A 12,133-nucleotide genomic window follows, 5' to 3' on the forward strand; every position below is an offset into this window, starting at 1 on the left:
GTACTCCATTTGTTGAATGCTGATGCAAAGCAAAGATGAAAACCTATTTCTCGCAAATGTTTGGACTGTTTTAAACATAAGCAACTGATTTTGTGCGCCGATTTGTCACTGTGGATGAGACATGAGACGCCACTTTACGCCACAAGCAAGACTGCCTTCGCTCAGAAGTCACTAGACAAAGGCAGAGGCTCGAAATACGTAGAAAGAAATAGGGCGTCTCTTTTCGAATGAACCATCCCAGTGATTGCTTGAAGCGGTTTCGCAAATTTGCGAAAAAAACTAAATCTAGACGGCCGAATGGTGTTGGAAGTCAACTCATCATGCATAACAGACTGCGTCTCAGTGACGGCTCCATCTTTATCGGTACCAAGTAACAGCCAGATATCACTGAAACTTCTTTCTTCTGAGCTGCGGTATGGTGGTGCGTCGTACTCCTGTAAAACGATCTGGGAGTGTTCTTCAACAGTTTTTGGGAAAGGTAACTGTGGCTATATGTGTGGGTAATAGGCACTTGTGTCGGATTGTTGCACAAATGAAGAGGGTCCTATACAATTTGTGTTATGTAATCCACTCCACAATTGCAGTATTAATGAGTCATTTAACTCTGTTAACGATCCGAATTTCTTTTGTGCATCCGTTGATATTGGAAGTTGTCTTCCTTTTTTTAAAATCGTTTCTTCGTCACTGACGACCAGTGTCTTTGATTTCGTGAAGTATTTGACATTTGTATGCAAATAACGTCAAGGACCACTGTTTTATGGATATCAGTTTTTGCGGGTGATATATTTTCTGTCGTAAGAATCTATGACTAAATGTGGTAGCATTCATATCATTGGCGCGCTATCTTCCGGTAGATTTATTCGGTTTGACGTTACCAGTACAATTAAAACTGTGCAACCGAAGCTTCATCATGTTGTTCGTTAGCCCTGCTGACTATTTCGGGGTTCACTTAGGCTGGTGAGGTCAAGTGAGGAGCTACTCGACTGTTTAATAGCGGTTCCAAGTCTTGTAAATTTCTTAGTTACGATGTTAGATATTATATTTGTGACTTTGGTTTTTGGAGGGGGTTCACCGTGAGCAAAACAAAATTTTATCTTTTCTTCAGGTTTCCAGACATGTCATTGGGCTTTTGTTTTCTTTCTATTACACAGGAAAAATTATACAAATATAAATTTAAGTTTTTAAGGCAATATCAAATCTGAAAAAACAGAAAAAGTTTTTTATATGTACCTTGTCACCACATGCTGTAGTTTTCCTTGGATTTTGTGCCTTTTATTGGACTTGTCATCTTTCACAGTTCTATTTGTAAGCAAATACGGACAGAAGAGCTTTGTAAAGTATACGGGCACTTCTGACACCAATTGTAAATGTATACAGGGTTATGGAAAGGGGGGAGGCGGTTGTTACATATGCCTCGTGATGACTGTGCAGGAGGTCGAGCGGCCAGGACTTGAGAGTGGGCATCCAGGGCTGCCGTTAAATGACAGAATAGGAAATTAGATACAATAAGGGGAATATATTTCCGGGTACGGTATACAAGCGGCGCGTCTAGTGTCCGAAGTTACCAGGCTTAGGCCAGTCTAGGAGGTCGAACAATTAATTGAATTGGACAACGGCAGGGAAAGCGGTTCATGTTAACTTACGCTGGTAGCCGGTCGTTAAAAGCAGAGCCAGAGGCTCTGCCTTCCGAAAAGAAGTCTGTTCTGCTCGAGGTCTGCATGACAAGAGAGAGTAGCAACTGTGTTCTGCACTGCACACGTGATCGGTATCCCGCGCACGCTATTGGCTAAAACCAATAGCGTGAATTCGCTAGCAGTTTCAACAGAGGGCTCAAGGCGTCTCTTGTCAGCGGCTTTAACTGGACAGAACTGTCTCGGTTTTGAAAGACAAGCTACTTGTGTCACGTAGACACGGCGTGAATGACTCTGGGAGAAAACTTGTGAAGATTCCACTGGCCTTTGAACTAAGTATCTTAAACCAATGCCCTAAAATATTCCTTGACTGGCTGCCATCCTGTACAGCTTCAACCTCAAGATGATTATAGACCGATCAGCCAGAACAATATGACCACCGACCTACTATCGATATAAACCTGTCCAGGCGATAGCAGCGTCACCTGACGAGGAACTGTTGCTAGTCAGACACAAGCACTGTACATGTGGTATCGACGAACGTGCAGTCTGTGTGTAGAATGAGGAAGGCGTGCGATCTGTCTGAGCCTGACTGAGGGCAGATTGTGATGGCCCGGAGGCTCGGCACGAGCATTTCGGAAACCGCACCGCTAGTCGGGTGTTCAAGGAGTGCTGTGGTGAGTGTCTTCAATGCGTGGCGAAACCAAAGTGAAACCGCGTCCAGACGTCGTGGGGTTGGGCGACCACCCCTCATTACAGATGTCGGACGTCGTAGTCTGGGAAGACTGGTAAAAAAGGACAGGCGGCGAACTGTGGCGGAACTAACATCAGACTTTAAAGCTGGGCAGAGTACAAGTGAGTCTGAACACACAGTGCACTGAACACTCCTAACGATGAGCCTCCGCAGCAGACGGCTCATTCATGTGCCAATGGTAGCACCACAACATCGGCAACTACGACTGAAATGGTCACGTGACCATCGGCACTGGATATTGGGACCGAGCGAGGTGTCGCAGTGGTTAAACACTGGACTCGCATTCGGGAGGACGACGGTTCAATCCCGCGTCCGGCCGTCCTGATTTAGGTTTTCCGTGATTTCCCTAAATCGCTCCAGGCAAATGCCGGGATGGTTCCTTTCAAAGGGCACGGCCGACTTCCTTCCCCGTCCTTAACTAATCCGATGAGACCGATGACCTCGCTGTCTGGTCTCCTTCCCCAAAAACAACCCCCCCCCCCCCCCCCAACTGGACGTTGGAGCATGGCAGAGCTTTGCATAGTCTCCTGAATCCCGGTACCTTCTTTATCATGCCTATGCGAGGAGGGCGCGAATCCGTCGTCTTCCAGGGGAACAGCTCCTTGACACCTGTATTTCTGGGCATACACAAGCTGGTGGCGACACCAGTTTGGTCGGGGAATATTCACGTGGACCTCCATGGAGCTCGTGAATGGCAACATGACGGCCAAGGAGCATCATACACTGGTTGCAGACCACGTACACCCCTTCATGACGATCATGTTTCCCGACGGCAGAGAAATTTTTCAGCAATATAATGCACAATGTCACAAGGTCAGAACTGTGATGGAGTGGCTCGAGGAACACAGTACTGAGTTCCAATTGATGTGTTGGCACCCCAACTAGCGATATCTGAACCCGATCGAACACATCTTGGATGTATTTGAATGTGACGTCAGAACTCACCGCTTCCCTCCCCGAAATTTTCGAGAATTAGGTAACTTGTGTGTGTAGATGTGTTGCCAACTCCCTCTAGCGACTACCAAAACCTCATTGCTTCCATGCCACGACGCGTCGCCGCTGTTATCCGTTCCAAATGTGGGCGTACCGGCTATTAGGTAGATGGTTATAATGTTCTGGCTGTCATAGTATTTGTGGCAGAAGTGCAGGATACTTCTTTTGAATTATCTTTTTAGTTATTTTTTTCCTTGTTATTGTGGTTGGATGCGTATTCCCGCGATTTTGTGAAAAACCAGTAACTCGAAGATTGTAGGCTCGATGAGCACAAAAATCAATCCGCTAAACATTTTGCCATCCCACGAAATGTGAAATTTCCACACACGTGCTTACCAGTGGTTAAGTATGGACACTTACATCATAAGACGAGTAAATTACAAAGATACTCTCACTTCTAACGGAAGTTCCAATAACTCTCGTGTGATACAATGTCGTGAAATCGAGAACAAAACATCTCCACTATCGATATCAGATATGCAAGAGCTCTTTAATATTAATAATATTCCCTTACGAGAAGACGTGGACAGTTGAACTCCCGCCTCGTAGAAATTACGCGCCAAGAGCATCCCTGATTGTCACTGATAATAAACTATAACTCTGACCTCCCATGAAAAGTTAGTTAGTTACATGTTTCAAAGATCATTTTGCACGATAAATCGTAATGATGTGGAACGACTCATTTTACATTCAAATTGCAAATTAGTTTGTAAATACGGGTAAGTGCTAAATATTCATAAGAGTTTTTTTTAATATACCGATGTGAATTAGTAATTCCTGCCGACTACCATTTACACATTGTAACAATAGAAGTTCTTCAAGCAGTAGAACATGTAAGGAGAAACTTTTTCAGTTTGTTGTCAAATTTTACTTTGCTGTCTGTCAAATATTTTATATCACTGGGTAACTGATCAGAAACTTTTGTTGCAGCACTGTGTATCCCTTTTTGTGCTGAAGACAATCTTAATATGGAGTAATGAACGGCATTTTTCCCTCTGGTATTCTAATTATGTACATCATTGTTCCCTTTGAACTGTAGTGGATTATTTACAACAAACCTCATGAGGGAATAAATATAATTTGAAGCAGTGGTCAGAATAACCAACTCCTTAAAGAGATGTCTACATGATGATCGTGGGTGAACACCACATACTATTCTCACAGCACGTTTTTGAGCAACGAAGACTCTTTTTCTTGAAGATGAGTCACCCCAGAACATTATTCCATATGACGTTATTGAATGAAAATACACAAAATATGTCAACTTTCTCATTTGCCTCGCCACAAAATTTGCAATTATTCCAAGTGAAAATGTAACTGAACTAAGCTATTTTAGTAGTTCCAAAGTATGCTTTTTGCAGTTTAAATTCTCATCAAGAGAATTTTGAAATTTCCACCGTATTTATAATTTCCACACCATTTGCGATAATAGTCACTGGTGTAGAGCCACTAGTTGTATAGCACTGAATATGTTGTGTCTTCTCAGAATTAAGGGTGAGACCAGTCGCAGAATACCAGTCGATGATACTTTTAAAGACATTCTTTACCGTTTCTCCTGTTTCTGTATGTATGCCTGGATTGATTACAATACTTGTGGTCTTCTGCAAAAAGAACTAAGTCTGCTTGTTGTACAGTATGTTAGACAGAAGGTCGTCCACATATATGAAGAACAATAGTGGACCTAAGATTGAGCTTTGTGGAACCTCATACGTGGTTTTTGTTACTTCTCCCCAGTTAGAATTACGTCCCTGGGCTATATTGGTCGAATTACTTACAACTTTCTCCATTCTTTTGGTTACTTATGGCATTATCCATTGATTGTCTGTACCATCGATCCCATACAGTCGCAAATTTTCTAGGAGAATACTGTAATCCACACAGTCAAATGCCTTAGATAGGTCGCTGGAAATACAAACTGGCACTAATTCATTATTTAATGCTTGTAAAATTTAGTGATTGCACATTTAAATGGCATTCTCACTAGAGCAACTTTTCGGAAACCCAAACTCTGATTTGCTGAGGATATTATTGTGGCTAAGGTGAAATACTATTCTAGAATACATCACCTTTTCAAAAAGTTTGGAAAATGATTTTAGAAGTGAGACGCGTCAGTAGTTATTGGCATCTCTCTTATTATTATTTTTGATTATTATTTTTGAGAGAATGTGTAATTTTCTTAATTTTAGAAGGAGAAGTTGGTGATTCATTCATATGATTGAATTTTATGAGAATTTCTATTTCAGCATACTACTGTGATTTATTTCTGGAACTGTTTGTCAATATATTTTCCACTATATTTAAGAAATTATTATTAAATATATTTTCTAACTGTGACTCATCACTTATAGCCCTTTCATTCACTTCAGTAGTGATGTTATCCTGCTCTGTGGCTGGTTGTCCTATATGTCGTTTCACTACATTCCATATAGCTTTAAGTGTGTTGGCGGAATTACTGGTTTTTGACATTACGTGCACGTTCCTTGACATTTTAATAGCCTTTCTTATAATTTTGAGTAGTTTTTTTAGAAAGCAACAATTCTTTAACTAAACTAATAAGTCCTTTTGTGATATTATACAAAGTCAAGAAACCCGATAACGACGGGGCAGCGGTGTATTGACCACTTACCCCTCCGTACCGCATCCGATGACGCCATTGCAGAGGATGACACGGTGGTCGGTCGGGCCCGATTGACCTGTCCCCCATTGACCTGTCTATTGTCAGATCGTTGAACTTTACCTTGTTACCTTTACAACGATGGTTAGCAGCTTAAATTCCTGTGACTTAAGCGGGCACATAACAAGACAAAAATCAAGTTCTATCACTGTTTCGTTTTATTATTATGATTGGTAGCTGTTGCTATTTTTTTCATTTCTGCCGAGATATTGTGGAAAAGTCTGCTAGCCACTCTGTTCTGCAACATGGAGACCGATCGCAGTTTACGTACCCACTACTGAAGACTATCGATCTGTCAGCTTCACTGTCTTAGATAAGCTTCACTGTCTTATATATTCTTTAGTCTAGTAGTCTGACGTGGCTCCTAAGGTGACAGGAAGAATTTTGCTGTAATAAGAAGGCCTGGACGCGGGCGATCGTCACCGAGACAAGCGACTGTCCTGAAGCAGACTCCAAGACGCACGTCTGAAATGTCTAGAATATCAGATACTCGTTCGTTTAGCAAATAGACAAGAAAATTACGGAAAGAAGATTATAGGATTCAACGTACGTCGACGATGAGGGCATTAGAAATGGAACACAAGTCCGGAATGGATAAATCGCCCATGTCCTTCTGAAAGGAACTGTCCAGGAATTTCCCTTAACCGATTATGTGGGAGCACGGAAAAGTCAGACCTGGATTCCTGGGAGGAGATTTAAAATGTTGTTCTCCCGAAGTTGGGTTCAGTGCCTTAACCACAGTACCTCTTCACTTGGTCACTACTGATGGGACAACCGACTGATTTTAGCAACCTATTGGCCAATCGGTTGTTTTTTCGTTCAACCGCTTTTTCAATCGAATGGAACAACAGAATCAAACTAGTCTGTGAGACTATGTCTGCTGTATGAATATTTTCAGTCACTCTCCAGGTGTTTCGTAGTTTCGGTTAACGTGAGAGCCGAGTATCTCAAGATTCTTCCTCCTTTCGCTCAGTCTTTGTGTCTGAGCAATTTCATTTACATACTTTTTCAAACTTTTCGGTTATCTTTGAACTATGGTTAGGATTGTCAACTTTTTTAGGGACAAACAGAGTATCTAATATCAAGGAGAGATGAAAAGAGTAGGAATTTCTAAAAATGTATGCATCTCGCATTGAATTTATCTTGGGGATAACTTTTTATCTAGATATATGATTTCTTTTATTCCCACTCCACTGAGCGTTTCGGCATTCTGATCCAGATCCACGACTCACTATTAAGAAAACTGAACTAAAAGCTACTTACTGGCACTCAATAAAAAGCAAATATCTGGACTGCAAGAACAGTGACGGCAGATGATAACAGAGTGCAGTCAACAATAATGATTTAAGAATGGCAAAACGACCGAATGTTTCCGCTCAGAACTGAAGGTAGGAATGTGTCAATTGTTTTCATTGCATAGACTAGTTTCACTCGGATGAAATGAACGAATAATAATCCTACGGATACTTTAGAACTATAACCGACTGAATCAACTGTTTTGATCCGATTACTCCAGCGGACTGGTTTCACTCAAAAGAATAAATGAGTAATCCAATCGACACGTAAAACTACAACCGTCTGAATCCATTGTTTTCTTTTGGTTGCTCCCATGGACTGGTTTACTCAAAATAAAGCGTAAATAATTCAACCGATACGTAAAACTGCAACAGAACGAGTTGATTGTTTTCCAACAACCGACTTAATCGATTGTTTCCAATCGTTGTTCCTGTCAGTGTCAGTTACAACCAAGAAATACAATTTATAAAAATTAGATACCGTTTTAGAACTCACACATACACACAGAGCAGAGCCTGGCGGTGGGGAGGGGGGTGGGAGGGGGGAGGGAGGGGGGAGGGTGGGGGGGGGGGGGCTGATGATTGCGGTCTGTGGATGGATACGCCGGCGCTTGGGACGTTGACCCGTAATCTGAGGCCACCATAGAGAAGCGTGTCCGTACACGCGCCCGGCGTACGTCGTGGCAAAGCCGTATGTTCTGACATTCTGCCACAAGCGGAAAGCTTGCATATCGTCTTAAACGACGAGATATTTTGATGACACGTTGTAGAACTACGAAAGCGTCGTTACTTAGAACTACTCTATTTTGAGTATACCGCGAACTGTCGCACCTACTGCGCTTCCACAGTCTTGAAACTCACGAAAATAGAAGAAAGTTGATTTAAAGTACACTGTCAGGAACCGTAAGAGAATATTAAATGAAGAAATCGTTAGGAAAATTTAACTTTAACGACACGAGTGAGCAAATGTGATACAAATAAACGATGGAACTTTCCTGGCTGGTATAATCACATCCATCGAAAAGGTGTGTATGTAAGCACCGAGAACTGGAAAGGAGCTTCTGTCAGATATGGTATCGAACCAAACAGGTACTGGATGTGCTGTTGAAGTATTTACTTTGTTCCATATTGACAGAAAACTGGTACAGGCTGCTGGTGAGCTAGTTAAAAAGAAACATTCGACAGATGTTCTATAAGAGAAAGATATAACTGATATGATAAGAAAAGAGATTATATATATATTGTGCAAAGAACAGACGGGCGTTCTCCAGTTAGAACATAATGTTAAAAGTTTTCAACATATAATGCCTCGGAAAAGTGAAGCAGCACATGATACTCTATGACATTAGAATAATATTAGGCGTTTTGTTTTACCCGTATGGTTCTCCATATCACACGATAGAACAAGGTCGAAATGCTGCCATGTTCTCTTGAAAAGAGACTGTGTTGGTTGTTAAGACGTCGTGTTTTCATATGAGTATGCTGACCAAATATTCATTAGATGATAACTTCAGAATGAGTTTCTGCATTTCATTGAAGACGAACAGAGATGTAATTTTATGTGTCAATCGATACCTGCTGCTCTGTAATAGGGCACATTTTACCTACACTATATCATATTCCTGACATAGTCCTCCATCAAATGAGTTCAAAATCACATGTTACACAGAATTTTGATGCCTTGGTTGTCGCATAGAATTGCATATTCCCCAAACTGAATGTTCGATAGACATGTTACCTCATTAATACGTGTGGGGACTACTCGTTCCAAAATTACCTCATCAGTGTTCCTTAGTGACTGAAATCAATGAACTTTACAGACAGATTGCAGCAGCTTGCTAGCCAATAATCTAAAAATGTATCCAGTGGTCCTCTGATCCTATTATACGGTGAGTACAAGCTCTTGGTGGAAGCGGTTAGTACTAGTTTATGGGTATGACATTTAAATTATTTATATGTGTCACAGTTGGTTCCATGTGCCACAAATTTAATGGTTTTCAAATTGTTTACTCATGGCGCAACATTTTATGTAGTAGCGTTTTCCGCTATGTGTTCTTTGGAAACTGTTGCTTACACGGTACGCGGTAGCTGCGAATTGGTTGAAAAAAAATAGCGGATTTTTCGCACACAACTAGCACATCGCCACTTGTCCCAGTTGTAAGAGATAACCTCTGACATCAAATAACTCATCCTACAAAACACTGTTCTCAGAATTTAAATGCGCAATTTGTTTGGAACAATGTGGCGGAAATTCTTTGGAACCATATGTTTCAAGGTATGTTAATTTATTATCAAGACACTAAGTTCTTCAGAAAATAACGGTAAAATTTCGTCGGAAATTTTTGATAACCATGTTGCACCTCGTCCATGATCTTGCTTACCTTTGTGTTCTTAGGCTCTGCTTCGTAGGGGAGACATTTCATGTCACCTGTCAGCATCATCATAAATTGAATTCCAGCCTCGTCATCAAATGAATTTAGCGATTTCACGCCCCTGGTATATACAGGGTGTTTCAGAAGGAACAGTAAATGTTTTAGGAGGTGGTAGATTAGATATCCTTTGCCTCCATCAGACCTACCCATACGTCATGGTCTTCATGTATACGGATCAACCTTGCCCCTGCTAATGTCTTTCCATCTTCCAGTAGGACGTTTCCCGGTGTTTCTTATCTCTTTAAATCCATGGATCGTCTATTCGGTTAGCTATGTGCTCTGATATTTCCACTTTATTCTTAATTTTGTCTCACTTGCGTCTTCCACTGCTGTTTTCTGACCAGTTTCTTTGTTTTCCTACTTCTCCCGATAACTCTTGATTTCTCGCTGAGCAAACCTCAGTTTCGAATTGTTTCAGAATTGGAAGTTCATATGTCAATACTAAATACCCGTAGCACTCCCCCATTATGAATTGTTCTGATAAGTACATATTCATATCTATACACACTTTTCTGTTTGTTCACCTGGTTTGCAAGAGCTTTGGCAATAGTATCTCTACTACGATTTTTTTGTTTATATGGTCCCTGTCCCTCTTTATTGATTAAATTTATGTTCTCTAGGGATCTATCGTTAAGCTCAATAGTCACTTCCGTGATAGTAGTCTCACAACCTTCTTGAAAGCTCTAATGTCTCGTCCATTGAGCTCAGTTTTTCCACCACTGTATACAGCTGATGAAGTTCTTCCATGAAATTTCTATGTTGTTACGACACTAGATTTAGATATCCCTAGTAGATGTGCGATTTTTTCCAGCTATGCACCAATAAGGGGCCACCTCGCTGGCAGATTTCTGGAAGGACCGACATTGCGGTGAATTAACACAACAAAATGGTTACAGACGCACTGGTACCTCAGAACAATTACAGATATGTTATGTTACAGAAGACAAACAAAATACAATGTCAACATGTTGCAGAAACTGGATGTTTATACCAGAATGTTAATATTACATTCAAATTTTGTATATCATAGAAACAGGGCATTTGAAACACTTTCTTACCACATCTACTGTAATTTAACGCTGTGGCTGTCAGTCTTCTAGAGCACAATTGTCTAGACATATGTGTTTCAGCAGCCACTGTTCGTGATGTGGCGAAGAGATGGTTGTGGATTCGGTTCAACACCCCTTCCCTCCCTTCCCGTTACATCCCCGCCTCTATCTATATCTTAATGGATACTTCTGCTCTCCAAGTGAGATGTATCATGGAGGAAGTTATAAGTCAGCTGACTCGTCTTTCAACGTGAGCTATTGGGATTTTAAGAGTAAATTTCTCCGTGATTCACAACATGTCTCTAGTACTAGCTTCCACTAGAGACGGCAGTTACCGCTGAAGCAGCCGGTTTTCGATTACGTAGATTATTTTTCACGCCAGTTTAACCTGACCACTCAAAATAAGCGGTTTCTGAAATAACTGATTTTAGGTTTTTTATTCCTATTATTTTCTGTAATAAACGTGGAAATGGAACAAAGTTTGAAAGATTTTGACTCAGTTTTAAGACACATAGAATACAAATGTTAAATTAATTAGGCAAGTATAACATAACATAATTCGTCCACCGTTCGCTGCATTGCTCGAAACGTGATAGGTTTAACACTAGTATTCTCTTATTGATTCTATTTTTTCGAAACTCTGCTCAAAAATCATGTTGTAATCGGGGATCAGACCACTATTTGGCCATTACGAATAGTAATTGCTAAAGAGTGAAAACTGAAGGTCAAGAACTCTATATTTATACAATATCGCAGTGCCTGTGTTACCCCGCACTGAGGCAACTACAGCCGTTGTGAAATACATGTATAAGTATGCACGTCCGGAGGAACATTGCATTGTAATTCGGAATAAGACGGGCACTGTAATAGGCGTATTTGTCTGCCGACCCCGGGCAAGCGACTATCAAGAAAAATGTTTCCCTCTACGGAAATATGCATAGTGGATGTACGAGTATAATTTATAGACACATGGTATGGAAGTTTTTATGTGGCCGTCGGTCGTGCTCGGGTAGGCAACTGGCAAGGTGACCGTTCTCGATGAGCGGGAAATCCTGGTTCGAGTCTCGGTACAGCTGATCGTTGTCCATATTCGCAACTGCGAATACATTTCATGTACTCTATATTTATGGTGTTAATTTGTCCGGTTACAAGGGCTACAAGAATATACAGACATATTATGTCGACACAGGCAGTAGATCAGCTACTTAATTTTTATTGTATACTATGAAAGAACTATTACTTTTTGATTTATTGCTGTTAGAATAAATTCTTTTCTCTTCTATTATTTCGTAGAACTGGCAGACA

The sequence above is a fragment of the Schistocerca piceifrons genome, chromosome X (assembly GCF_021461385.2).
Source record: "Schistocerca piceifrons isolate TAMUIC-IGC-003096 chromosome X, iqSchPice1.1, whole genome shotgun sequence".
Taxonomy (NCBI): domain Eukaryota; kingdom Metazoa; phylum Arthropoda; class Insecta; order Orthoptera; family Acrididae; genus Schistocerca; species Schistocerca piceifrons.